This window comes from Mirounga leonina, unplaced genomic scaffold (assembly GCF_011800145.1).
Source record: "Mirounga leonina isolate KUSES-001 unplaced genomic scaffold, KU_Mleo_1.0 Mir_169, whole genome shotgun sequence".
In the NCBI taxonomy this organism is placed as follows: domain Eukaryota; kingdom Metazoa; phylum Chordata; class Mammalia; order Carnivora; family Phocidae; genus Mirounga; species Mirounga leonina.
Genome location: NW_023270431.1, coordinates 22,744,362 through 22,769,402, shown reverse-complemented (window position 1 = coordinate 22,769,402; position 25,041 = coordinate 22,744,362). Strand labels below are relative to the sequence as shown.

Here is a 25,041-nt window from a genome sequence, read left to right as displayed (position 1 = left end):
AAGCCTTTCTCAAGAAACAAGAAAGGTCTCAAGTACACAACCTAACCCTACACCTAAAGGAGCTGGAGAAAGAACAGCAACTAAAGCCTAAACCCAGCAGGAGAAGAGAAATAATAAAGATCAGAGCAGAAATCAATGAAATAGAAACTAAAAGAACAGTAGAACGGATCAACGAAACTAGGAGCTGGTTCTTTGAAAGAATTAACAAGATTGATAAACCCCTGGCCAGACTTATCAAAAAGAAAAGAGAAATGACCCAAATCAACAAAATCATGAATGAAAGAGGAGAGATCACAACCAACACCAAAGAAATACAATTATAAGAACATATTATGAGCAACTCTTTGCCAGCATATTAGATAACCTGGAAGAAATGGATGCAGTCCTAGAGATGTATCAACTACCAAAACTGAACCAGGAAGAAATAGAAAACCTGAACAGACCTATAACCACTAAGGAAATTGAAGCAGTCATCAAAAATCTCCCAAAAAACAAAAGCCCAGGACCAGATGGCTTCCCAGGGGAATTCTACCAAACATTTCAAGAAGAATTAATACCTATTCTTCTGAAACTGTTCCAAAAAATAGAAATGGAAGGAAAACTTCCAAACTTATTTTATGAGGCCACCATTACCTTGATCCCAAAACCAGACAAAGACCCCATCCAAAAGGAGAATTACAGACCAATATCCCTGATGAACATGGATGCAAAAATTCTCACCAAAATACTAGCCAATAGGATCCAACAGTACATTAAAAGGACTATTCACCACAACCAAGTGGGATTTATCCCTGGGCTGCAAGGTTGGTTCAACATCCACAAATCAATCAATATGATACAATACATTAACAAAAGAAACAACAAGAATCATATGATCCTCTCCATAGATGCAGAAAAAGCATTTGACAAAGTACAGCATCCTTTCTTGATCAAAACTCTTCAGAGTATAGGCATAGAGGGTCCATACCTCAATATCATAAAAGCCATCTTTGAAAAACCTACAGCGAATATCATTCTCAATGGGGAAAAACTGAGAGCTTTCCCCCTAAGGTCAGGAACATGGCAGGGATGTCCACTATCACCACTGCTATTCAACATAGTATTGGAAGTCCTAGCCACAGCAATCAGACAACAAAAAGAAATAAAAGGCATCCAAATTGGCAAAGAAGAAGTCAAACTCTCACTGTTTGCAGATAATATTATACATTATGTGGAAAACCCAAAAGACTCCACCCCAAAACTGCTAGAACTCATACAGGAATTCAGTAAAGTGGCAGGATATAAAATCAATGCACAGAAGTCAGTGGCATTCCTATACACCAACAACAAGACAGAAGAAAGAGAAATTAAGGAGTCGATCCCATTTACAATTGCACCCAAAACCATAAGATACCTAGGAATAAATCTAACCAAGAGGCAAAGAATCTGTACTCAGAAAACTATAAAATACTCATGAAAGAAATTAAGGAAGACACAAAGAAATGGAAAAACATTCCATGCTCATGGATTGGAAGAACAAATATTGTGAAGATGTCAATGCTACCTAGAGCAATCTATACATTTAATGCAATCCTTATCAAAATACCATCCACTTTTTTCAAAGAAATGGAACAAATAATCCTAAAATTTGTATGGAACCAGAAAAGACCCCGCATAGCCAGAGGAATATTGAAAAAGAAAAGCAAAGCCGGCGGCATCACAATTCCGGACTTCAAGCTCTATTACAAAGCTGTCATCATCAAGACAGTATGGTACTGGCACAAAAACAGACACATAGATCAATGGAACAGAATAGAGAGCCCAGAAATGGACCCTCAACTCTATGGTCAACTCATCTTTGACAAAGCAGGAAAGAATGTCCAATGGAACAAATACAGTCTCTTCAACAAATGGTGTTGGGAAAATTGGATAGCCACATGCAGAAGAATGAAACTGGACCATTTCCTTACACCACACACAAAAATAGACTCCAAATGGTTGAAAGACCTCAATGTGAGACAGGAGTCCATCAAAATCCTAAAGGAGAACACAGGCAGCAACCTCTTTGACCTCAGCCGAAGCAACTTCTTCCTAGAAACATCGCCAGAGGCAAGGGAAGCAAGGGCAAAAATGAACTATTGCGACTTCATCAAGATAAAAAGCTTTTGCAAAGCAAAGGAAACAGTCAACAAAACCAAAAGACAACTGACAGAATGGGAGAAGATATTTGCAAATGACATATCAGATAAAGGGCTAGTATCCAAAATCTATAAAGAACTCATCAAACTCAACACCCAAAGAACAAAGTATCCAATCAAGAAATGGGCAGAAGACACGAACAGACATTTTTCCAAAGAAGACATCCAAATGGCCAACAGACACATGAAAAAGTGCTCAATATCGCTCGGCATCAGGGAAATCCAAATCAAAACCTCAATGAGACACCACCTCACACCAGTCAGAATGGCTAAAATTAACAAGTCAGGAAACGATAGATGTTGGCGGGGATGCGGAGAAAGGGGAACCCTCCTACACTGTTGGTGGGAATGCAAGCTGGTGCGGCCACTCTGGAAAACAGTATGGAGGTTCCTCAAAAAGTTGAAAATAGAGCTACCATACGATCCAGCAATTGCACTACTGGGTATTTACCCCAAAGATACAAAAGTAGGGATCCGAAAGGGTACGTGCACCCCGATGTTTATAGCAGCAATGTCCACAATAGCCAAACTGTGCAAAGAGCCAAGATGTCCATCGACAGATGAATGGATAAAGAAGATGTGGTATATATACACAATGGAATATTATGCAGCCATCAAAAGGAATGAGATCTTGCCATTTGCAACGACGTGGATGGAACTGGAAGGTATTATGTTGAGGGAAATAAGTCAAACAGAGAAAGACATGTATCATATGATCTCACTGATATGAGGAATTCTTAATCGCAGGAAACAAACTGAGGGTTGCTGGAGTGGGGGGTGGGGTGGAAGGGATGGGGTGACTGGGTGATAGACACTGGGGAGGGTATGTGCTCTGGTAAGCACTGTGAATTGTGCAAGACTGTTGAATCTCAGATCTGTACCTCTGAAACAAATAATGCAATATATGTTAAGAAAAAAAAAAAGAAGAAGAAGGTAGTGGGAGGGGAAGAATGAAGCGGGGGATATCGGAGGGGTAGATGAACCATGAGAGATGATGGACTCTGAAAAACAAACTGAGGGTTCTAGAGGGGAGGGGGATGGGAGGATGGGTTAGCCTGGTGGTGGGTATTGAGGAGGGCACATTCTGCATGGAGCACTGGGTGTTATGCACAAACAATGAATCATGGAACACTATATCTAAAACTAATGATGTAATGTATGGGGATTAACATAAGAATAAAAAAAAATAATAAAAAAAAATTTTTTTTACAAATGAAATTTGTAAAAAAACCAATCTTTCCCCAAGTAAAACTTCAGACCAAGTTGGTTCCACTGGTAAATTTAATCAAACAGTTAAGGAAAAAAATAATGCTAACTAATCCAAATTTTTGCTTAAAAAGAGCGGCAGTCATCAAAAAAAAAAAATGAAATCTTCTTATTTGCAACGACGTGGATGGAACTAGAAAGTATTACGCTAAGCGAAATAAGTCAATCAGAGAAAGGCAATTATCATATGATCTCACTGGTAAGTAAAATTTGACAAACAAGGCAGAGGATCATAGGGAAGGGAGGGAAAAATGAAACAAGACGAAACCAGAGAGGGAGACAAACCATAAGAGACTCTTAATCTCAGGAAACAAACTGAGGGTTGCTGGAGTGGTGGGGGGTGGCAGGGATGGGGTGGCTGGGTGATGGACATTGGGGAGGGTATGTACTATGGTGAGGGCTGTGAACTGTGTTAAGACTGATGAATCACAGACCTGTACCCCTGAAACAAATAATACATTATATATTAATATAAATAAATAAATAAATAAAATAAAAATAAATAAATAAAAAGAGAGGCAGAGAAAAAAAATCCTAACTCATTCTGTGAAGCCAACATAATCTTGATACCAAAGCCAGAGCGATATTACAAGAAAAGAAAACTACTCCCAATATCATTCATGACATAGACAGAAAAATCTTCAAAAAACTAGAAAAATCAAATTCGGTCATATATGTGAAGGATGATATGAAGATAAAAGAAAATGACAAGGAATGCAAGGTTAGTTTCACATTAAAAAGTCAATCAATATCAACTGCCACACTTAAGGAATAAAGAATATATATCATATGATCATTCTAAAAGTTACAGAGAAAGTATTTGACAAAATCCAAAACCCACTGTTAATAAGCCTCAAAACCTAAAAATAGAAACAAATTTTCTCACCTAATAAAGATCATCCTCCAAAAAACCATCAAGTAACATCATAATAATGGTGGAAGACTAAACGTTTTCCCTTAGATTAGGAACAAAGGCTAACAGGATCACTTTTACTGTATTGAAGGTCCTAGCTAGGTGATAAGGCAACCTTATCTTATATAACTTGTCTTTTCAAAAAAGGCATGTATACTGAAAAACAAGAGGCTAAAAAAAAGTTATATTTGTAGACAACTTAATTATCCATATGGAAAATTATTTTTAAAACATATTTAAAAATACTGCATTAACACAATTTTAGAAAGCATGTAGTATAAAACGTCAATATAAAAAACAAATTGTATTCTGTACATCAGCAATAAACCTCTGGAACTTAAAATTTAAAAAACTAAATCATCAAAAACGTGAAATATTTGGGATCAGTTTAATGAAATTCATTTAAAACCTCTACAGTGAAAACTTCAAAACATTGCTGAGAGAAAATAAAAAGGCTCTGAACTAGGTAAGAGAAATAACATTCATGACTTAGTCAATTCAATATTGCTAGAATGTCCATTCTCTCTAATTGATCTATAGATTCAGCACAATCCCTAATACAATCCAAACATCCTTTTTTGCAGACACTGACTAGTTGATTCTAAAATGTATATAGAAGTGCAAAGACCTAGAATAAGCAAGACAACTTTGGAAAAGAACGGTGAGATAACTTACTGGATTTCCCCTAACGCTATAGAAATCAAGATTATGGTATTAGCTTAAAGGTAAGCATGTAGATCCATAGACAAGAGTATAGAGTCCCAAAATAAACCTACACATATACATTAATTTATTTCAACAAAGGGGCCAACATGATCTAATAAAATTAAGATATTCTTCTTGGAAAAAGATATTAATCATTTTCTAAGCAGTGGCACCTGGAGATGGAAAGTAAAGGAACCCTTCTCACAGACCCAAGGATTCTGCCATAAGGACCAATGTGACTCCAAGAGGTTACAGGTAATTGGGCAAAGGTGACTTAGTTCTGCACTTGCTCAGCTTCCTGTACTTGATTTAATGCACTGAGTCACTCTATCCCTGTATTTGATTTAAAGTAGCATATTAACGTTTTTCTAATTGATGTGTAGACAGTTGGCAGCTAAATTGCAGTTATGTTTTTTTTTATTTTTTAAAGATTTTATTTATTTGAGAGGGAGAGAGAAAGAGAGAGAGACAGAGAGAGAGCGCAAGAGCAGGGGGGAGGGAGAAGCAGATTTCCGGCAGAGCAGGGAGCCCCTTGCAGGGCTGGATCCCAGGATGCTTAACTGATTGAGCCACTCAGGTGCACCCTGTGTTAATGTATTTTTTATAAACCCATACATGGAATGAGCATCATAAAAAGAGGAGTCATTTTTTAAAATCATATGGACTTAGGTTTCACTAGTCTACTTCCTTGTTTTATGATAGAACTTCTTGGCAGAAAAAAAAAAGTTTCCATTAATTAGATCTAACCTGTTTCAATTATGAATGAAGGACCCTTAACAGAAAATTGATTTTTGTTTTATACAATAAATAAGTGCAAATAGAACATATCCTTTTGTAAAATAGATTATCTCTCATCTAAGTTATTTTTAATTGCAAAAGCTCTTTTTGCTGGATTCATTTTTTTTTTCATTTCTTAATGAGATTTAGCTTGATTTGAGTAAGAATAAAAAAACTGTATAAATGCCTCATTTGTTCCTGCTCATTTGAATAATGGCCAAAGTAATATTGTCTCAAAGAGACTTTTTTTTTCAAATGTGGTTTATGCAGTAATAAGTTCTAGTCATCGTAACTACAAAACTAAATATCACCAAAATTCATTCATTCCCATTTGACACACAGGATGTGCTCAAGATTTGGAGGTCCTACATCAAACAAATTACATATTCCCTTTATTTCCTGACAAAGTCCATGCAATGTTAACTTTCACTGTATCCTTTTTTGATAGTCTGTTAATTTTTAAAATGACCTTCTTCCCAAAGAACTGAAATACAAAAATAGGACAAAGAAGGAAAAGTCATGTTATCACCAATTGCTTTTTAAATACAAAGGCTATTATTGGTAACAGATGGATTTTTGTTCTGAAGAGTTTCATCTTCCTCTTCTTTCTCCCACCAACACAAAATTAAGTTTGGTAATTAAATATTTCAGTGAATTTGGGTTGTGAAAAAGACCAATTTGGACTTTGGACCATTTAGCATTTATTGTCAATAAGAGATAAATGTGGATGCTTTAGTCTGAACTATGTTAAATGTCTACAAAGCAGTTTCAGGAGATGACTGTAAATCCTCCAATACAACTCATACCCTTTCAATCAGGCAGAATTCCCTCTATTTGTACGATTTCGGCTAATATATAAGAAAAAGCCTCAAACATTTTCATCTTTATTCTCTACTTTGAGCGATTTAATTTTATAATGGTCAAATTTGATTCAATATTCACTGTTCCCATTATTTTATGTTTTCCTTTATAAATAGAAAAACATGGAGTAGGGAGGAAAAAAGTACAATATATAGAGAGTCCATTGTATATAAAGTTATTTGCATACTGTTGAAATCAACAGATCTTTGAACTGTGTCTCCTGGCTTGCTCCAACTTCACAATCATCACATAAAGGAGATGAGTCATCATTAATGTAATTATTCAAGCAGTAAGAATGGCGGCAATGACCTTCAGAGAAAAGGAGTCAGCTCTTAAAGTCCCTGAATTCTTTTTTTTTTTTTTTTTAAGATTTTTTATTTATTTATTTGAGAGAGAGAGAATGAGAGAGAGAGAACACCTGAGAGGGGATAGGGTCAGAGGACGAAGCAGACTCCCTGCCGAGCAGGAAGCCTGATGCGGGACTCGATCCAGAGACTCCAGGATCATAACCTGAGCCAAAGGCAGTCGCTTAACCAACTGAGCCACCCAGGCGCCCTTTTTTTTTTTTTTTTAAAGATTTTTTATTTAAAGTCCCTGAATTCTAAGTTGCAAATAAAACATGCATTGGCATATTAATGGGTACATCATACAGTAGTTTTTACTTCTCTATAACTGGATTATACTGGCCATTACTTCAGAAGAACTTCCCAACTGGAGGGAACATATTGCAAGAGAATGTCAGTGGGAATCATGCATGTACTTTAGAAGAAAAATTCTGGGGTGCCTGGGTGGCTCAGTCATTAAGCGTCTGCCTTCGGCTCAGGTCATGATCCCAGGGTCCTGGGATCGAGTCCCACATCGGGCTCCCTGCTCCGCGGGAAGCCTGCTTCTCCCTCTCCCACTCCCCCTGCTTGTTCCTGCTCTCACTATGTCTCTCTCTGTCAAATAAATAAATAAAATCTTAAAAAAAAAAAAAAAGAAAAGAAAATTCTGCCCCAGAGCATGCTCTTAAAATGACAAATGACCAGAATCTGAAATCCGTCCTTTGCCATGATGATAAAAAGCACCACACCGAGTGCTAAAGGGTTCTTATGCACTGTTGAGCCAATCTTTTCAGTTGCCAATCTTTATAAATGTCTTCTTCTCCCCTTTAATCTGTCCCTGGTTCTGCTGGCTAGTAAAAGTGGAATCATATGTGGTTTGTGACTGCAGGGGGCTTGCTGGGCCTATGAGAGAGCCCTCTCCATCCCTGGTGTTTGTCTCCATTTGAGAGTTCCTTACTACTGGCCTGAATATAAAGTTATCTAATTATAGGTTGCTATAGTAAAGTGTGTTTTTTCCCCAGTATTTAATCACCAAAGTTGCTTAAACAGCAACCAATATAATATGGTGGTGGTTGTCTCTTTTATAGCACAATTGAATGTTCTGGGAATCTGTGAATCCTTATGCAAGTGTTTTATAAATAGCACCACCTAGGGACTTAACCAAATGCATCATGGCATGCCAGAAGAATTCCTTCAGGGCTGCTAATTGTTGTGCCCAGTATTAAGGCACATTCTTTAATTCAACCCATGTTACAATGTGGAATTGCTCTCTTATGGAGAGGTATCTCCCCTCTTGTAGGTTAAGAATGAGAAAGTAGCCTTGTCAGAGAGGGAATGCACCATTGCTTTGTATCAGGAGTTAGAATTTGTATGGCAGCCGTTTACAGAAGCTGTCTGAGAAAGCTAGCTATCCAACACCTGGAAACCTCATGGCCTATAGGATGCTGGCAGAGTAAAGAAGCCACTCGTCCCATGGAAAGCTGAGTTTAAATGCAGCCCTTCCCACTAGAAGAAGGGAAAGAAGTTCCCTGGTCTCCCTGCTACCTTTTTGCCCACATAACCCACACTGAACCTTAGGAGAATCCTTTCTGCTTACTGCACCGTACATTCTGTTCAGAAGAACAGCCTAATAAAGCATTGTATCATGTGGTTTTGAAATAAGTCTATAAAGCTCAAGTTAATTTCATTTCAAGGCTTTGCTCCAAAAATTACTCATGACAAACCTTCAATGATAAAAGTAACACTCTGGTTATCCCCAAAACAGACAAAAAATCCTGAACTACCCATGTTTTACCATCAAAGTGATACTGACTTAGTAGGAAAAGCTGACAATCATAAAACACAAAAGAAAACTGCCTTAAAACATAACTTTTTTCCCAAAATACATTTTGTGGACTCTATCTCATTTGACTCTTTAAGAAGTTTGGCTAGAGAAACATGTGCTCAGTTGGTTTTTATTTGGTTGCCCTTTTGATCCAAGGACCAGAATTCTGTTAGCAAATCCTTTGCCTGCACCACAGTTGTGACTTACTCACCTTTTGTGTTATTGAGATCATCTATTTCTATACTAGTACATGTGTGTCTTTTTAACCATTGGCAGCTTGAGCAAAACAAGAAAGATGAATTATTTTAGGTATGTAGGAATTCTAGGTGGGTATACTATATGCCATTTACTGACACCACGCTGGTTGGAAGATTGCTGGTGTAAATGTCTTTATGTTTCTGAACACACATGCATCAGTCTTATTTCATATATGACTCCAAAGGAAGCTTGAGTCCTACAGGTATTTCCTTCTGCATGTAAGTAATCATTCTAGAAAGGAAATAATTACTAACTAGTCTATTTGTTTCATAAATTTGAAATTGGATTGATAATATTTTCTAAAATAAACATATCATGTCATAAAGAAGATAAATCACCTCTCTCAAAATGGACATATCTGATTTTGAAATAGCACTTACAAAGTGCTTTAGGATAGGTAAGACTGGAAAAGAGTGCCATCATATCAGCGGAGCTTAGAACTGATAAACAGCCACTTTACAAATCATAAATACATTACAAATACATTCTACGTATTTATGCTTGAACTGCTCTGCTCCTCTACCAGAGTGTTTCTGTGCCAATATACTGCAGCATGAGGCAGTGCTAAGTTGATGCGACTGTATGTTAATATTCACAGATTTACTGAGGCATCATATTATGAGAGTGATTAGGTTTGATACACATAACACCACGGTGTCAGCAATGCTGATGTTGGCTCAGAAGCCATTCAAATTAGCATTGCTCATGGCATTTTTTATATACTAAGATGTTGCTCATAATAGCAATATTGAAGAAAATACTTCTTCTGTAGGTGTCGTATGACACCCCCAACCGTCAGAGAAACAGATTAAGCAGTTTAAAGGCAGGGTTTGGAAAACAAAGGGATGAAGCTTACAGGAATTATGCAATCATTTACAAATGACTGTTCCAAAATTCTTGTTTTTATATCTTTATTGCAATTTTAGGCTATGTTTACATTATGAAGACATAACTCTCGTGTATGCTGTTGGGTTTTATGGAGGCTTCTTTCAGGCATTTGCATTAGGAATTCAGTTTTGAAATAAAAGTTATTCCCACATTAGGCTGATGCTGTTTATTAAAATGAAATTAATGCCCAAGCTCCCAAATGGCTCTGATGGTAATTAACCAAAATCAAGTACTAGAATATCGTAATTTTTAAAAACCAACGCCCAATTAATTTTTTAAAAGAGACAATCACCTAATATAGATCAAATTTTAATGAATTTACTTAGTCTTCCACCATTTCAAGAGCTTTGTCAAACATTTCCTATTTTCCCAATAAAGGCAGAATAGTAGCACATTAAAGATACCTCTTCAGAATGAGATTTCTTTGCTGAAACGTGTTCTCAGTTGAGATTATTTACATAAGCTCTTCACTACCAAATGCTCATTACATTTTATAATATACTCTAATTTTAGTCATCACAGTGGAAAATAGCATTCCCATTTTTCAGCTGAGTAACTGAAAAACAAAAAGGATAAGTCACTTATCTCACTCAAATGAGAAAGGGCATACATACCTACACAAAATTCATGGCCAAAACGTTTGTAATTTCTCCAACTCACTGTATGACTCCTCTGCGTTCTCCTTTTGTTAGCTGTGTGTGAACAGAATCCCACCATTACATAACACTTAGAGTTTACAGGAAATCTTAACATATATTATTTCACATAATCCCCACAACCCTGAGAAGGTGAGTATTTTTATCCCATTTTGCACATGAGGAAAATGGAAGTTTTAAAAAGATAAACTGACTTTTCCAAAGTCACGTGTATAATAATTGGGATAGAAGGGAATTCAGATTTCAAAACAGCATTCTTTCCTCTTCACCCTTATTCCAGTTAACTTTTCCTGAGTCCTTGCAGTCTCTGCCAGTAAAAGCATATTCTGTCCTTCAAGATCTATCTCAATACCACCTGCTCCACAAAGTCCCTAATGCCCCAGTGTTCCCATAAGGAATGTGTGAATATCTTGCATGTAATTTATAATATGTGGCTCTTTCTCCAGAACAGAGCAGGAAAGGGAAATGACTGGTGAGCCTGCATATAACACTTGTTCAAAGAACACTGATTGAACAAATGGATGAATTAACGGATACAATCATTAACTAAGGAAAATGATTACTTTTAAATTTTTTTCACATAATGGGATGCCTGGGTGGCTCAGTTGGTTGAATGTCCCTCTTGATTTCAGCTCAGTTCACAACCTTTTTGTGGAATGGAGCTCCGTGTTGGGCTCCATGCTCAACAGGGGGGTCTGCTTCTCTCCCCCACCCCCGCTCATGCTCTCTTTCTCTAAAATAAATAAATAAATCTTAATTTTTTTTCCCACATAACAACAGTCATGGGGTAATAGTTGACAGTATGCTTAAAATATTATCTGGCCTCCCCTCCTGGAAAAGGAGTATCTGTGGATCTACTCTAGCCTGAGTGTAGGAGAAGGCAGGGCTAATGCTCTGCTGTGGCAAAGAACAAGGTGGGAACTAAGTCCCAGTTCCAGGTGAGTGTTGTCCAGGAAGCTGGCAGGTTCTGAAAATTCATGTCTACGGGAGCAGGCAGGGGTGAATACTGGATCTTACAAATTTTTCAATGAAGCTTTTTTTTATTGAATCAAGAGATGTTCCTCCTGTTTTAAGTTATCCACACAAGGTCCCAGAGCGTCTAATACAGAGATAATTAATGACTTTTAAAAAAATAAACAACCCAAAGTCCAGATTACTATAGAGGAGAAAGGGTCCTCTGTGGTCAACCAGCTTGTTCTCCTCCCAAAATGCTTTGCAGGATGAGATCAGCTTAATGACTTTCCCATGGTACAGCATCTGGTCCTTAATCTTGAAGAGGGTGAGGCCTTATTTGTCAACACACATAGGATGATCTGTCTCTCAGATGCAGACTCACATTAACTTACAAAACTTATAAATACAACTACAGTGATCACAAATTTATCTTAGTATAAAATCTACTTGATTCAGTTTCTTAATTCTGCCTGACACATTTTCTCCCTAAAGACAAAATATATGAGAAGTCCAATTAGAATCCGGTTTCCTAAATGAGAATACAGTTGAAAACTTGGATAATCATATAAAGCCACCGTCTTGACAAAAGGGCAGAGAGAGTCTAATTCATTGGCCACAGGTCTTTGTCCACTCACCAGATTATGCCCGCATTTACTCACTTACCTCTCTAACTCCCCATTTTCTTTGTCCTAGAGGCTGTTAGTACTCTCTTGTGATAGATTCACTCATTTTTTTTAAAAATCTGTGTGAATATATAAATACATATATATTAGTATATCTACTGGGTTATCATCAAGACTTGCAGGCCTGGGATTGAGTCTGCCTCTTGGGCAGTTTTGTGCATTTCTCACCTCTGCTGACATTAAAATTTTACTCTTAGAGCAAGGGAGGCTATCAGATTTTTCTCATTTCAAAGTTCCTAGGGGGACCCCACTGTATCATGAAGTCCTAACATCAGTTGGATAAAAGAACAATTAACAGAAAAAAAATGTTTCCCAGTGGACTTAACTGAGTAGAGAGTAAGGCTCTCACAATGTCAAGAGAAGTATAATTGCCACAGAGCCTTGCCAGAGTCCTTAGTACTCTCCCGACCCTGCAGATGAAGCAGGTTGACTCCAGCTGCAGTGTAGACCTTCAGGTCTGTGATCGCAGGCAAAGAAGATCTAAGTTCTCGCCCCACATTCTGGGTTTCTGCACCCCTTGTTGTTCAGCTCTCTCTGAACTCCTACTAGAGTATGACAACTGGGCATCTCAGGTGGGCCTAGAGACCATATTCCATCATGTGCTCCTGTATTAAATACTCTGTGAGACAAGGGGCACAGACAGCCTGACATGACCCTATGGGTTTGGACCTGGGACAATAAATACTTTGACCTAAATTTCCCTCATTCTTCTCTCCAATCTCCTCTCATCCCCTCCTGTCAGCCTCTTAAAGAGCAAGGTGGAGAAGAATCCGAGGGAATAAGGGATATCTGAAACAGTACATAAAAATGCAAACAAGCAGTGGGACTGGTCACGTTCCTTTTCTAGCCTCAGTTTCTTATTTTTAGAACGGGAATAAAAATAGCTACAGAATTACAGTAATAGAGGAGCGACTTCATGGAAGAGTGTGTAGCAAAGCACCTGGTATGTAGTAAGAGCTTTAAATATATCAGCTATCATTGTTGCAGGTGTCATCACTATATTAACCACTACCCCAAGCCTCTCTTCAGCCCCCATCTACTTTGAACAATCCTGCCAGCTAAGCTCCATCTTCCTGAGGTTGGATTCCTGTTCATGAACCCTGGTTTATATGTAATCCCTTCTTACCAATGATCCAAGTGATCAATGGTGAATCCTTGCCCTCCTGCCTTCCAGATTCCCCCTAACTGTGGTCCACCTGATCATTATCACACCTTCAACTTTTCTGCTAAGGACTGTTTTACTGAACTACCCACTGACGAACCCTGCTGAATACTAGTCTTCTTACCATAGGTTAAGAATAGGGGTAGTCCCGGGCGCCTGGGTGGCTCAGTTGGTTAAGCGACTGCCTTCGGCTCAGGTCATGATTCTGGAGTCCCGGGATTGAGTCTCACATCGGGCTCCCTGCTCGGCAGGGAGTCTGCTTCTCCCTCTGACCCTCCTCCCTCTCATGCTCTCTGTCTCTCATTCTCTCTGTCTCAAATAAATAAATAAAATCTTTAAAAAAAAAAAAAAAGAATAGGGGTAGTCCCTAGGTTTGGGACTTTCTAACCTGTGTCTTTGTTCTTGACTGGCTACAGTTGCTATAATCATATTCCAAGATATGACAAGGACAAGAGTTTTATTTTTAAACGCTTGGTGTTATTTAGAACCGTATGCATTTCTGTAGCACTTAAGAGTGACATTTAGAGAATGAAAGGATGCACCATTAGGAATTATGGGTCTGTATACAAATGAATACAAATGCAAACACAAAATGTCTTGGTCATTCCCTGTTTCCTTCCTGAGTCTATGGTTTATGGGTGAAGGGCTTCATTGGCCACAGAAACCATTTTGGAAGGATCATTACCAATTGCATAAAAGTTTGACAGTCAAAACATATTAGGTGATTGTTGGCCATAACTTACTGAAAATATGAGCATAAGTGGAGCAAAGCTGAGACTGGGGGATTGTTCTGAGACTCTGAATACCAACAATATATTTGAATCCAGTAATTTACAGTTGCCAACTTAGTATGGCCCTATGAAGCACTTTAAACTCTATTGCTGGCTAGAGTGGTCTTTTGATGGGTGAGAGGTTTTTGTTTTATTTTCCTACAGGTTTATATGTTTTTCTTTCCTTGGCAACAAGAGTCCACTATTGCTATTCTATCCTCGAAGCCCTATTCTCCTCTGCCCAGCTTGGGGTGTTAGGAAGTGATATGGAAAATGATTATACCTTCACTCCAGGAACGTGCCCCCAGAATGAAGCAGAAAGTCTGGCTTTGTTTTCTCAAAGACTGAGAATCTAATAAAAAGGTGAGCTGCCATAGGGATGAGGATGTGTGAACCTGAGGGAGTAAGACATCTCTCACTTAAGCTAGGCAACTGGAAAGTGTCTAAATGAACATAACTTATACCCCAAGATTTCTCAGTTTGATTTAATTTCTTGTGTTCTAAATGACTGACTTAGTGTGACATATTCCCTACGGAAGGTAAAAGTACAAGATTGTAGTTGGGAGTACATAAATAATAATGTCTGTAATAAAGGATAATCAGAAGATGTGAAATCCTCACCCAATGCTACTGATTCCTGGCCTTAAGGCCTTGCATGTATCTTTGCAAAGCTTTAAATGTGGCCTGTGATATAAATCAGAAACAAGGGATGATTATGAATTGTGTTGACGCTATGATTAATAGTAAGATCACATCTTTGAAAAATGAAAAATGGCATTATAATTTAAAGTTTCTTTAGTGTTATACAAACAACATGGGGAATTAAATGAATTTGAATATTTAAATCTGGAGGAAAATAGCTATTACAGCCATTTGTCAGTAACTCAAATGATTTCTGTGGCTTTTCTTTGGTCTGTTGATTGAGAATTTTAAGTGATGGGGTAATCATTTGAAACTGGTAGGATTCCCTTAGATGCATGCAGAAGAGTGGCTCACAGTGGTCTAGTTAAAACACAGAATCTAGGGGAATGATGTTTTCCTACACCACTGAACTTGTCCCTTATAATGTGGTGCAGCACCTAGACAATAATTAGCTGTGAGATCTTGGACTATTCACTTAGACTTACACTTCAACTGTAAAATAAGAGGTTTGGTTAAGATGATCTTTTATTCCCTTACAACTATTAAATTAAGGGATTCCAAGGTACTTCCTGACATCCTCTAGAGTGGCAGGACCACCAAATAAGCTGAAGTTTATTCTCAATCTCATGCAAACAAAGCTCTAATTTTAACAACTACATGATGTATTTTTGGTGGACAATTTTGTCGACAATTTCTTTAATTCCCCTAAGTGCCTTCAGGAACTAAAAAAGAGCTATTCCTAGAAAGTTATGTTTATTATTATCAGTTTCCAATGGAACATAAAAAGAGTGTGAAGTATTCATTTTATATACTTTTCCCAAGCCATTTGCTCCTCCTAGACATTATATTTCTTTCATATCACTCTTCATCAATTTCCTGGAATTGTCTGCTCACAATTCAATGCTCACAAATGAAATGAGTGTCTTTTCCACAAAGATGCTTGCCTCCAATACATGTGTCACCATGTTTTGGACCATTTCACCCCAACACCTTTGCTATAATTGAAAAACCCCTAAGCAAAGGCACTCAACCCTACAGTGACTTACACAGGCTACGATGTATGGCCCCAGAGTTAAATATCTATTCATTGTAGATGCTCTGTGCAGGACCATGATCATCTGTCTCTGTTAGATTATTTTCCTGAGAAACTTTAATTCAAAGTATAGAGAAATTAGAAGATATAGTAGCACAGAAGAAGACACATAGAGAGTTTGCAATAAACAAGAGCCATAAGATAGAGTAACCATGAGTAAAGCCTGGAGGTAAACCTGACCTCAGTCAAAAGCAGAAACAGAAGTAGAGAAAAAATTACAGAGAGAAATTGAGTTAAGGACTAAATCATTACTAGAATTGTTGTTGGACAACTAGAGCAGCTTGAATTTTTACTGAGTTCCAGTTCTCCATGAGGCCTGATTATGTAGCTGCTGCTAAGACTTTGTTCCTGACTTCTCTGTATGAATTCTGACCAAAAGGTGCATACCTTTCTGTTTTTTCAACCTGCATACCTTCTCTTTGCAACCTGAGTCAATGTAGGTAAGCTTCAATAAAATCAACTTGTTGTATCTGGTCCAAAACGGGTTTGTTCCTGAATATACGAAAGCCTAGTTTATGTCAACAAGGGTAGCAGAAGGGAGTGACAGTCCACACTGGTCTATATTTACATTTTCAGTAAAGAGTTTTAATAAAAGAATAAGAGGTAAAGGAATCTAAAACTAAAAACTAAAAGTTTTTTATAAGTATCCATAAGTTAATTTATCCCCGCTATTCATCATTTGCAGAGATATTCAAGATTGAGGTGTAATGAAATTATTTTATAAATAAAGTTGGGTTAATGTTATTATTGCTTTCATGAATCCCTGGTATCAGCAATATGCCTTATCATTCTTTACCAGAGAATGTCAAAAGAATTGTATAAATTAAACCACAGAATGCTTACTCTGTCTGCTGGTTGTTGAAGTATTTATCAGTGTGCTAATTAGAGTCCTGTTTATGAGGCTGGAAATGCTCAGGGCCAATTTCTCACGTAGTTCCTGTTGGTGGGCATAGTTTCCAGAAAAGCATGGTTACATCTGGTGTGTACCTTGTAGCTCAGCATTGATATTTTATTCATTTTATAGCTAGCAGCAGTTTAGAAGGCAATATCTTTCTGAAACAGTGGATTCAGTACAAATAGCAATGTAGCTATGATATGGTTGCTCTGTTCTATGAAGTGGAAAACTTTAAAAGGAAAACCTGTGTGATTTGAATATCCCTGTAAACCGTGTTTAATGCACCTTTAAATGAAAGGAGAGGAGTTGATCACAGAAACAAAAGCACTCAATACATCCCTCACCCTGATCTGATGCAAAGTAAAACTCATGGGATATCAGGAGAATGAAAACCATTATTGTAGGGCCATTTCAACTACCAAGGAGCCCAGAAAAACGTTTTGACACATGGCAAAAAGGCAATGTTTTCTCCACTCTGATTTAGTCTGTCAGTCAGGCAATGAGCCAACAACAAACTTACTTGTTTTGCCCAATATAATGTTAATTTGAGGATGAGTACATTTTCTTTCTCCTTTAGTCTATTATGCTTAAATTGGTATTCAAAACAGTTGGGATTAAGACCATGCATTCCTCACAGTAGAAGATGACTAGTTTTCATTGACCATACGGCTGGGTAAGATGCAGCTATAGCTGCTGACCAATTTTACTCATTTATTTAGAAAGATGGATGGCTCTGGCTGGATTTGAAAATCCATAAAGGGACAATGCTATTTATCTAGTTAATTACACCATCTAAGGTATGGCAAAAACTTTTAACAGTATCTTGCCCAAGCCATCAATACTGTGGTCCCCAAATAACCCTTCTCATTACATTTTACACACAGTACACAGTAGTGTCCTGTGATTTACATGAAGAATGACAGAAGATTGGAGAACCCTGACGGGATCCTCCCAATGTTACCTGATTAATAGATGTGGTAAACACTGATAATCCTGAACCTTGGTGGTGGTGAAGGCCAAGAAAGTATTTTCTAACTCTGCTTCACCCAGAAAGGCAATTTAGGGCTAAAGAGAACCATGAAATATTGGGTTAGAGATGGGATACAGAAAATGAAGAGAATGGCCATTGATAAAATGCCATTTTTTTTTTTCTGTGATGAATTTTCACCTTACTCCGAATACCAAGCTAACTAGGTCAGGCTAATACAAGTTGTCATTAAATGGCAAACAAAATTCAGGAAGTTATGGATGTGCTTTTTTGTTGTTGCTGTATGACAGTGGGGATTTTTCATAGGTCTTAGTAAAACACTTCAGAACAAAGACTTGGATCCACAGTGACACTTTTGGTAGCTTCTCCCTCAGTCTTTTATCTATGACCTTCACCTAACATTTTTATCCTAGTGAATTCTGGTTAAAATAAATATCAAAAGAATGTACAGCCTAAGAGTAGTACATAAGAAAAAAAAAAAAAGAAGGGACTATCAAAGCCAACCTCTGTCCCCTCTGAGTTTGGGGATTTTTTTTTTTTTTAATCCAGCCGCTGCTCTATCTTTGGTTCCTCTATTTTTTTTTTTTTTTTTTTTTTTACTATAGCTCAGTATTAACAAAGACACCTGTAAATAAAGAGACTTAATATATCTTCTGATTTAACACCTTCCTTGTGAAGGATGTTCCACTGGGCATTACAGAATTGGAGAGAAAATGGTGATTCAGTCCTTACCCTCCAGACTTATCAGACTATGTTGTAAATGGCAAATTAAGATAGAAAGAAGGGTGAATATGGATACAGTCTAGAAAATGGAGAACGGGTAAAGAGAGATTGATTCCTACTAGGGAGATTCCTACCAGCCTTTTTGGAAAGGCTGAACAGAAAAATAAAATTTTAAGTAGGGACTTGGAGAACAAAAATTCAAACAGTGGAAAGAGAAATTGACAATTTGGTACAAAGAAAAACCATATGAAAAAATTTGCAATCCATATTTATCCAATTAAAAAGTGAACTACTTAAATGAGGCAAAGTTACAACAAATTTAGAAGAGGGCATCTTTTCTGATGTGCTAGAGAGCAGGGTATTGGTGGGATGTGAGGGGAAATATGAGATAAAAACATTATAAAGAGAGACGATGACCCACTTCAATGGAGTGTTGTCCATCATGCTAAGGGGCCATGGAAAGTATTTGAAAAAGGAAGTAATCTAAAAGATATACTTTAAAAGGTACCTCTGTTAAGAATGGATTAGAATGTGGAATGGCAAAGAAACCATTTAATTACTAGAGTGTTGGTAAATTTCAATAACATGTTTAAAGCAACTAACAATTCTTCAGTGTGTTAAAATTTACAAAGTTCTCTCACAGACATTTTCTCATTTGAATACAGCCTGATAATAAAGGTAAAAGGACAGGACTGAATATGAAGCACAGATACGAGATATTGTGGAGGCTGAATTGAGGACTCTGACCACTACTTGAATGGAGAGTGAGGAAACTGGCCAAGGACTTCAGTCTGAGTTGAGAGCTCCCCATCATCATTACCAGCAACAACATGTTGAGGACCAACTAGGGTTAGGCCCTGTGCTAAGAATTTATATTAGATAATCTCATTTAATCTTAACAATAACTATATGTGCTCACCCTATGTCACAGATGAGAAGACCAAGGCATAGGGGAAATAAAAAATTTGTCCAAGATCAGATAGGTAGCAAGTGGCAAAGCCAAGACTTATTTGAATCTGAAGAGGTGATAATACTGGTCAGTGACAGCCTAAAAAACAAGCTTTGTTTATATCTGCATGTTTTGTATAAATTATGCAGATCTTACAAAAAGTTTAATTTGACTTTTTTTCAGGTTATTCATTATTTGATTCAAGGATAAACAGTACTTGCTTTTAAAATATGAGCCAGGAGCCTGCCAGATTTTATTATAATGGCAACAGATCCCATTTAAAGAAACTTGGCAAACTCTTGCCACACTAGATTTTGACTCAAATGGTGTACCAATAAGGGGAAGCTTTTCTGCCAAGATGCTGTAGCATCGTGATAGAGTCACCTTTACTCTCAGACACCGCTTAGATCAAAAATCCTCAAGCCTTGAGTGAAGAAAATAATCTTCCTTTTACCACCTAGTCACATATGACTATATTTGCATTCCCAACGTCACCATATGCAGTCACAAAGTCATTTCCAACATGCCTGCCTTTCAGCACTCTTGTATAAACTATTATGGGTTTCTTCTGGAGCCTAATTTAAATCTTTGTGGCCAGCGGGACTTAGAAGTTACTGCTTCAGAGCACTAAGTGGGCCCTTGGCGGCATGAAACAATTAATGACTTGTCCAGAAATCCTTGGTTATAGCTTAAATCAAGAATAAGAATGAGGCTTTCTATTGCTACATCTTCTACAATGTATTTTTTTTTTAAGATTTTATTTATTTATTTGACAGAGACAGAGACAGCGAGAGCAGGAACACAGCAGGGGGAGTGGGAGAGGGAGAAGCAGGCTTCCCGCTGAGCAGGGAGCCCGATGTGGGACTCGATCCCAGGACTCTGGGATCACAACCCGAGCCGAAGGCAGCCGCTTAATGACTGAGCCACCCAGGCGCCCCCAATGTATTTTTATAAAAGTGTAAATGTGTACACGTCAGATGGATTCTCTATGATTTTTATCTATGCTATGCTTAAAATCACAGGCTGCCTAGTGAGGGTTTCTTTTTCTCTATGTAATTTATTTAATTAGTCAATTACATTCTCTAGAGAGAGGTTGTATTTCGAAAGACCTATGCAAAGAAAGGCTTAAAGGTGCAGAGTCATACTATTACGAGCATTTAGGGGCTCTAGTTAACAAGATAAAGCCACCCAGTCACAAAATATTAAACAGATGATGAGCATCTCATCATCTGATGAGAAAGATGATGGTCATCATCTCTTTCCATAAAGTAAATATAATCATGTTTCTCATCTCGTCTTTCCCTTGTATAGGTGTGTCACTTATTTTGTTCATAAATTTTTTCCTGTTTATTTCCTAAAGAGGAAATAAACAACAGTCTGTGTGAAAACTTTTTCCAGAGAAAGCACAGGCAGGGAGAGATAGTCTATTTAAAGAGTATTGTGTCTTTGGTTAAGCAGGAAATGAATTTGCTACAAAAGGTTGGGACCCGCTCTGATAGAATTGAAGGTAATTAAAATCTAATGGTAGAATCTAACCATTTAAATTGCAATTTAAATTGAGCAAATAGGATTGAAATCAGAATACTTGACAAGCTTAAAATGGGGCTATAAGAGATTCACTGTGTGCATGTGAAATATTTGCTTACTCTGGATTGAAATGCACATTGCATGGATGAAATGAAATACTTTCTAAATTTATATGACTTTTCATTAGTATAAAAAGATGGTTGTGAGGATTTGCATCTTACAATATATAATGACAACAACTGGCATAAAATTAAAGGCTTTCAGTAACAAGCAAAAGATGATTAGGTATTTGCTGTTTATGAGATCTTATTATTTTAGTATGTGTACTTTATTATATAAAGTCTGAAGATGGGAATTGTAAATTATCAAATTACATTTATTGCTGGTTTAACCTACGGCTAGATGGTTAGGCTTAACAGATATTCTCTCTCCAAGTATGGAAAACTTAAAATGCCAATGCGTGTGTTTCCACATGTAATTATACTACTTTTGTTAATTTGTTAATATATTGAAGTAGTTTGACATATAAAGAAGAAGAAATGTGGTTTTTGCATTTCTTACAGGAAATTAATAAAGCACAATAATAAGGAATCTAATGGAAATTTATAGAGATTATGATTTGCCAAAGTAAATGTAAGCATCCCAAATTTTTACTCAACATTCTTTCCAACATATCACTAATTCCTCCCATTTTACATGCTACCTCAAACCCTGGGTACAATTTACTTTTATTACTAACCACCACAAATTACTCATAATATCATCACATTGCATCTGTCAGACTCCATCTTGTTCCAAATAACCAGGGAAAGGGTTTTCAGGCCTCATTGGCCAGTAAAATCTAGATCTCTGAACAAGGCTATGAAGTGAAATACACTGATAGAAGAATACTTAAAGCCCTAACAATAAAGACACTTAATTGAAATCATTTTCAAATTAAGGGTTTTGTTGCTTGTGATACATTTATACGTACAACCCCTTCCATGTATATACACACATGCATGCATTTTTAAAAAACTTTAGTTTCCTGAGAATGTATCTCAAGGAAATGAGTGCTTCATTCATAGTAAAAGACTCGACCACCATATAATATAACCACATACCCTCAAAGGAAATCATTATCCCAAGAAGGAAAGGGAAACACAGGGAGGGAAAATGTTTCAATAGAAGTAAGAAAACCCGGGTCTTGCTCCATTAGCTTTATTAAAATTACAGAGAAGCAGATGTTCATGAAAGGCAATGTATTTATGTGTTTTTCCATAGAAACAATGTCGAAATTGAGAGCTGTGTTCTTGACAAGAGACTTGGCATAGAAGTAAACCTAGCTTAGGCCAACGATGTCATAAAAACAAGCATAAAATTCTTCCATATATTTAATAGTAAAATTATGCTCAGAGTCCAATAAAATGAACATAAATATCCTATACACATTGATTATACAAGAGGACACTCTGTGCTATAAAGTATACATCCTGCACATAAATAAAATTGTGCTATACTATAAATCAAAGCTACTTAAAATTAATATGCTAGCTATAATAAAAATTAAACATTTAATTAACAGTATTTTTGCTTGCCTTCTTAGAAATGTTATAATTTGAATGGCCTAAATGATCTCTGAAATTGCTGCCTAGGGAAGTTTTTCTCTTCAAGAGATTCCCTATCTTGACCTGCATGATCCAGGCTGTAAGAGATTCTGAGACTGTCCAGCAGACTAAAGCATAAGAGAAGTAAGCTGAGAATAAGCATAAATAAGAACCACATAAACAGGATCTCCTGGGGGTGGCCAACCATCTAAAATTCAAAATCAAGCCTCAGGAGACTTAGACTTGATCTCAGCTGGTGTAAAATTCCAAGGGGGAGAAGTGATAAAGGAGAAGACCCAAAGAAGAACTTTCTAATACTGGGGCTTTGGTCAAAGAGCTCTGCAGCTCGTGATTCTAGCAGGACAGGACCCAGGTAGCAGTTGATAGGAATAAAGGCCGAGAAAAGTGCTCTGCAAGTTGTCAGAAAAGTAGAGAACTTTCGGGGATCACAGTCAGAGATTAGAACTGACGTCCAGTCACAAGAGGTGACAAGTATCGGCAAAGAGTACATCCTAATGGACACACAGATGACCAGATAAAGCCAAGAGATCCGATGACAATGGGTCTTAGAAGAAGCAAGACAAACTTAAGACCCTATCATCACCCATGATGGAGAAGGGACCCTTAATACTGCCATGTTTGTCTTCCTTAGCTCTAATCTGGATCTACAGTATCCTGCATTTCCTCAGCCTGGAGCAAGCAGGGACCTGCACTTTGCACAACACACAGGCACTCAAATGTCATTCAGTGACCCTACGCTGATGCTCATAAGTCGAGTTCTTGTTTCCAGAGTCTCAGTGGTAGATACACATTCTTTCTAACAAATTACTTTAGTAATATACAATATATGTAAAGTACTATCTATAGCTTTAGTTTAAGCTTTTGAAGAAGATTCAAACCTTGTGAATTTGGTCCTTATGTTCATTTATTTCTTACTTATTAAATCATTTGCTCTTCTCCCTCATCTCATTCTAACAAGAGCGCTAAGGCTGCCAAAGAAAATACGAATAGGAAGCTGGGGGATACGTTTGGAAAGGAGGAACAATATCTGTACTCCTCTGCTTTGATGCTATGCTATCTAGGGAGGTATTTATGGTTTAATTATATGTGTATGAGTTTGAAGCTTTTCATTTCAGTTTTTGGAATTGCATTTATTACCTCACTTTATTTGCAAAACTTTAGCATAGATACAGAGGGGATTATTATTATCCCCATTTTACAGATGAGAAAACTAACTTGGAGAAGCAGTAAGCAGTAAATGCAAATCCGTGTTTTAAAAACTTGAGGCAGGGATCTTATATGGATTCTGTGCTCAAGTCCTTTCACATGGTAGATCCTCAAAAATATTTGCTGATGAATTCATTGATTTTTTTTCAACCAAAGTACTATATTTTAGGATATAAGCAGGATAAGGAAGAAAAGTGAAAGCACAACAGGGCTAAGGAGTAAGGAAAATGGTAACAGCTAACATGAATTGAATGCTTGCTATATGTCAGTCATTGATTAAGGAACTTATACTCATTTATTCTTTAGAACTGCTTTTGAGGGGTGCCTGGGTGGCTCAGATGGTTAAGTGTCTGCCTTCAGCTCAGGACATGATCTCAGGTCTGGGATCTACCCTGTGTCAGAATCCCTGCTCAGAGGGGAGTTTGCTTCTCCCTCTGCCCCCCTCCCCCACTTACTCTCTCTCTCTCAAATAAATAAATAAAATCTTAAAAAATATATTCCTTAGAACCATTTGTGAAGGTAAGTAGTATTTTCTTCCACATTGTACATGAGGAAAATACATGATATCTTCAGGGAAGAGATTCAAACCCAGGTAGGCTGATTCACGGCCCATGCTCTTCACCTCCCACCACTGTATAGAAACAAATTAAGAAGTCACAATAATGGCAAAGAGCAGGTGCAATAGTAAGGAAAAACCAGGCAGGGTGGAAGGTCTAATATCTACTGAGTGCCTGAACTTTACGCAGATTATCCCCAGTCCTCAAATTAACCCGGTTAAATTAATTAAAGAATGAGGCCATTAGATTGAGGTGGCCAATGTGAGCAAACCAAAATCCAAGCCTGGTAATGCTTCAAGATAATGAAATCAAAATGCTGAGGACAACCAATCACAAAAAGCCAGTGAGGCTTTCAGCTACAGCCAATGAATAATTTCCTTTCTTTTCTTCTGCCTTTTCTCTACATAAGTCCTTCCACATTAAGGACTATTAGTTTCCAACGTATTACTTTTTTTTTTTTTACATGTATATATATATATATACCTTTTTATTGTGGTAAAATGTCCAGGCTCTCTCCACAACCCCCATCTTCCCCCAGGAGCTACCTTTTAGCACAACAGTGGTGAGAGTGGGCACCCTTGACGTGTTCCTGATCTTAAGAGAAAGGCTCTCAGCTTTTCCCCATTGAGGATGATA

General features: G+C 37.4%; 1 long non-coding RNA gene across 2 annotated transcripts in view; it reads right to left on the bottom strand.

Annotated features, from left to right (window-relative positions):
* The window catches only part of LOC118017398, a 230,794-nt gene extending 219,246 nt beyond the window's left edge, over positions 1-11,548 (bottom strand). The window contains exons 1-2 of one of the 2 annotated variants that reach the window (XR_004681140.1): positions 10,654-11,548; positions 10,398-10,549 (exon numbers count right to left, since the gene is read on the bottom strand). This is a non-coding gene — a long non-coding RNA (uncharacterized LOC118017398). Of the gene's footprint in view, positions 1-10,397; positions 10,550-10,607 lie in introns of both variants that reach the window. The other variant, XR_004681139.1, reaches the window with a different exon arrangement.
* Between the last annotated feature and the right edge of the window lie 13,493 nt (positions 11,549-25,041).